At 28.0% G+C, this 5220-nt stretch overlaps 1 long non-coding RNA gene across 2 annotated transcripts; it reads left to right on the forward strand.

Moving 5' to 3' along the window:
• The first annotated feature begins 3592 nt into the window (after positions 1 to 3592).
• Positions 3593 to 4766, forward strand: LOC132038629 (uncharacterized). Of its 2 annotated transcripts, none has more exons than XR_009410177.1 (3): positions 3593 to 3810; positions 3923 to 4064; positions 4715 to 4766. It is a non-coding gene; the product is annotated as an uncharacterized LOC132038629 (long non-coding RNA). The 2 variants fall into 2 exon arrangements; XR_009410178.1 differs by having other exon boundaries at positions 3984 to 4064.
• The last annotated feature ends 454 nt before the right edge of the window (positions 4767 to 5220 follow it).

Here is a 5220-nt window from a genome sequence, read left to right on the forward strand (position 1 = left end):
TTAATTTTTCTTGATTCGATAATGGGCAATTATTTTGAATTTAACTAAAAAAATAAAGGTGCGAACACTCTTTAACCTGGAGGGGAAGAGTATTTTTTTTCCACTTTTTTCATAAAAAGCAATTGTCTTTTTTTTTTTTTTTTCCTGAAAAGGCACGCGCCTTTTCTAGTAAAGGCACCACTAGCTAGTTTCCCGAACAAACACCAGGTTCCCTACTCGTCGGCTATTCTTGCCTCAGAACTAAAAATACATATTTCCGAATTCTTCTGCTTCTTTATTTTTTCTCTGCATTGTTTTCAATTAACACAGTGTCGTGTGATGTGCTTCGTTCCTGGCGTATAAAGTATACTGGAATTTAAAATACCGCTATTTCAATAAGGTAATTTCGTTCTATCACCGATAGGAAATAATCAAATATCTCTGATACTACGAGCACATTAAATTTCTTAAGGATATACAAGAAGTAGAATTTATTGACTCGGAGGAAAATTTAACTTCTGTTTAAACATTATTGTTTACGTTTTCTGTTTATATGCAGAATCTGTTTTTATTTTTTGGTTTCGAAAACAGTAACAAACATTTATCATTCGCATAATATATATAAACATTAAACAAGTTAACACAAATTACACAGAGAAAATCAATCCACCAATCTAAAAGGACCACCTCAATTATTGAATTTTCTACTATTTTTGGCCCATCACGACTCAAGCAGTTTAGCACGACAACTAATTCAGTTGCATATGCTGCTGTAGAAAGTTGGCCCGACAGACACTATTTCATCTTTTTGGCTTTTTCTTGTCATGCACTAAAAAGAAACATTTTGTTAACCAACAAACAAGAAAAAAGCAATAAATTTGGGACTATAAAAAGGTCTTTTGTTTTGAAGCATAAAAAATTTAGTTTATTTATATTTTTTTATATTAGTCATATAATATTCCCTTCATTTCAATATAAGTATGACTACAACACAACGTATCTATAGCCTACGAAATCTAAGCTATGAATTTAAAATCGTAGCTATTACTTAGTAATAGCCACAAAAATACAAATTCCGTAGTTGTCTACAAGTTCATTAAATTACTTAGCCACGAAAATCAAATTTACAAAGCTAATTCCTCATTTTTGCTATAATTGCTAAATATTGTGGCAATAGTTACATAAATAACAACTTTATTGCTAGGATAAAATTTTATAGCAAATCCTAAGTTCTTACACGCGAGAAAAGTTACTCTAGCAATAGTAACCTTTTAGCCACAATAATTTATTTGAAACAAAACATTGTAGCTAAATACATATTTTTGCTTCAAGCTATAAAAAAAAATGTGGCAATAGTTAAATGATAAAGCCACGGATCTTTTGCTACAATAAAATTCCTTAGCTAATTATTAATTTTTGCCACGAGTTAAAACGTACTGCAGCAATAGTAACCTTATGGCCACGATAAATTATTTGAAGCAAAATATTGTAGCTAAATAAATGTTTTTTCTTCAAGTTATAAAAATTGTGGCAAAAAGTTCAATGATCTGACCACAAATTTTTAGCTATAATAAAATTTCGTAACTAATTATTAGTATTTGTCATGAGTTGAAACTTGTTGTAGCAATAGTAACATTTTAGTGACAAAAAATTATTTAAAATAAAATGTTATACCAAATAATATTGTTGCATCAAGTACTAAAATGTCGTGGCAATAGTTAGCTTAATAGCTATATATGGCAAAATGAAATTGCCGCAAATTTATTATTTTGATAGATTTTCATTGCTAATAATTATTTTTTACCACAATTTAAAATTTGGTGTAGCAATACTAATGTTTTTGCCACATTAAATAAATTTTTTCTTATACTTGAAGTTACTATAAAAATAGTACTAATTATCCTATTCGATTCAATTTTAATGGGCGTTATTTGTAAGTTTAAATTATAATTGAAATAAGTAGGTGATTATATCTATTTAATTTAGATTAACTAATTATATCAAAGTTAAACAAAATTTCACTAAGTGTCATGGAGCTTAATCTTGATCAAGTGTTTTGAGTAATTGTTATTTGACTCAAATATTTTCTACCGGAATAATATCTTTGATCTAGTGCAATTAGGCGTCAATAATTTGATCCGATTCAATTTTATAGGTTGTAAGTTTCAATTAACTTATTATATTAACTTCAATTAACTAATTATATCAAATTTAACAAAACTTCAATAAGTCTGTCAAGCTTCATCCCGATCAAGCGTTTAGAAAGTGTTATTTGACTCGGGGCATTGAATAATACCTTTATCGATCTACCGTAATTAGAATGTGTTCATCAATCGAGCTAATTTAATTATGCAAGATCTTACTTGTAAGTTTCGGATAAAATTTCAATAAAGAGGTGACTATATCTAATTACTTTTGATTAATTAATTATATCGAATTTGAACAAAATTTCACTAAGTCTACTCAAGCTTCATCTTGATCAGTTGTTCCGAGAATTCATGTTATTTGACTCGGACATGATCTGTAACAACGCATTTATTAATCTAGTGTAATTAGAGGTGTTCACTATTCGACCCCGATTTAATTTTACGGAAGTTTTAAAAATGATTTCACTAAATAGGTGATTATATCTAATTAATTTTGATTAACTAATTATATCGAACTTAAATAAAACTTAACTAAGTCCCAATCGAGCTTCATCTTGATCAAGAGCTTCAGAATTGGTAACCCTACTCGTACTTGTTCGAGCTGAAATAATACATTTATCGATCTAGTGTAATTAGGAGGTGTTAATCATTCGATTCAATTCAATTTTATAGCTTGTAAGTTTCAATATTACTTAAATAAATAAGTGATTATATTAACTTCGATTAACTAATCATATCAAATTCAAACAAAATTGCAATAAGTCTAACTCAAGCCACTGATCAAGTGTTTTGAGAATTATTATTTGACTTTCGGACATGATTTATTGGAACAATACCCTTATCGATCTAGTTTAATTAGATGTGTTCATCATTCGACTCGATTCAATTTTACATGATCTTACTTGTAAGGTTCAAATATAATTTAAATAGAAAAGGTGATTATATCTAATTACTTTTGATTAACTAATTATATCAAATTTAAATAAAATTCCACTAAGTCTCACTCAAGCTTCATCCCGATCAAGTGTTTCGAGAATTCGTATTATTTGACTTAGACATAATCTATCAGAAAAATATTTATCAATCTAGTGTAACTAGCGGTGTTCATCATTTGACTCGACTCAGTTTTGCAGGGTCTTGCTCGTAAGATTCAAATATAATTTAAATAAATAGATGACTATATCTAATTAACTTTATGACCTACTACTAATTCAATTACTTAATGATTGGCGTAAAATTATAAGTAGTTGAACTAAGGATTAATAATTTGGTATAGTTAATATAGAAGGGTATCTATATACCGTAATTTATATCAAATTAAGTAATGTTGATTAATAAGTTATAAAATAAAATGGAAAAAATCTAATTACTATATATGGAATGTATAGCAACGTATTTTATTATGAGATTTCTTGCCAAAACTTCTTTTTATTGTTATAATTATTAGGGGGGGAAACATGAATTCACAAATTCAAGACTTAGAAAAAAAAGGAATTCCTCCTAATTATTTCGGTCTAAAATTTTTGTGCCTAAATTATAGCCTTCTTCATCTATTAGATTGAACAGTAAGATTAGAAAATCAGAAACCCTACAAGCCTAAAGCTTTCAAAATCAATCATTTATAGAGAAGGAAAATTTCTCATTAATTACTCATGTGAATCAACCTAATATCCCCAGAAGAAAGGTTCCGTCTTCTTCTTCTCCTCTGTCTCAATCTCCAATTTCAACCTTTACTTTCTTTTTATTATTGCAAATTTTAATCTTAATTTAAAATTTCTCACTTTTCTTGTTCTTAGATTATCAAACGGAATTGGGTTACTCCAACATCTGATGTTTTCTCTATTTGTCTTCTTACAGATTCGAGGCTTTATAGCGGATTCATATAGCTCAACGACTAAATTACTCTTACTATGCTTTTGGACTGCACAGGTTCTTAAGGTCCTTATCTTTGACATACCATTTTGTTACACTGTGTGTGTGTGTATATATATATTGCTACTTGTCTCATTCATCATTGTTTTTAGAGAATTTTAATTGATTAACAAATGTTATGTACAAAAACAGGAAGCATATTTTTTGTAATTGAATTGTGTACTTTATTTTTTGAGTTTTTTATTTTTATTATTTTTTTTATTTTTAAAGATTTTGTCTCATACCCATAAGGAAAAAGAACTCACGCCAACTTCATTGAAAAAGATGTGGCTATATAATGGGTACAATATCTCTTAAAATTCATACTCCATGATATTATAGACTTTGTCGGACCATCTTTTTTAACAACAATCATTTAGTAGTACTAGTGTAACAGATTTATATTAATTACTCTATTAATTACTCTAGAATGCTAAAATTTTCAATTCTACATTAATTATGAATTCATTTTAAGACAATGGTCACTACTTCAAAAGAAACAGTAACTATTGCTAACTTTTGAAATCATTTTTACATGACTAATACAGAATTGGACAAAGGAAGAAAACGTTAAAAGCCTGCAATATTGAATGATGACAATTTGAGCTTGTGATTTGATACTTGTATTTTTAAGTTGGCTAATTTTTGTATTCTCTTTGTTGGGAAATCTGTCAAAGGAGGGAGGAATTGAAGACTAAGAGGAAAAAGATTTTACCTGTGAGTTTTACTGATTATTGCAATGGTTTATATATATATATATATATATATATATATATATATATATATATATATATATATATATATATATATATATATATATATATATATTGTTATATATATATCTTTTCGATGTTAAAATACTTTACTACGATAGGTAAATTTTTAGAGCAAAAATGACAAGCTAAAATCGATGTTGATCCGCTAAGGTGCACTTGGAGACGAAGTGAGGAGAGAAAGAAGAAGACCATGCGACTCTGGATCTCAAAGAAGATGGTGTCATAGAGGAATTATGTATTGTGAATGTATTTTAATTGAAATTTAAAATTATGTGTAACTTGAAACATGTTTTGGAATCTAAAAACTTTTGAATTCTGTTAGCTGCATTATTAAGTTCTCAAAACTAACAATGCTTGTGGCAAATTCATCAGTTTGTAGCAATAAATTTTTGAATTCATAGCTAAAG

The sequence above is a fragment of the Lycium ferocissimum genome, chromosome 11, assembly GCF_029784015.1.
Source record: "Lycium ferocissimum isolate CSIRO_LF1 chromosome 11, AGI_CSIRO_Lferr_CH_V1, whole genome shotgun sequence".
Classification (NCBI taxonomy): Eukaryota; Viridiplantae; Streptophyta; class Magnoliopsida; order Solanales; family Solanaceae; genus Lycium; species Lycium ferocissimum.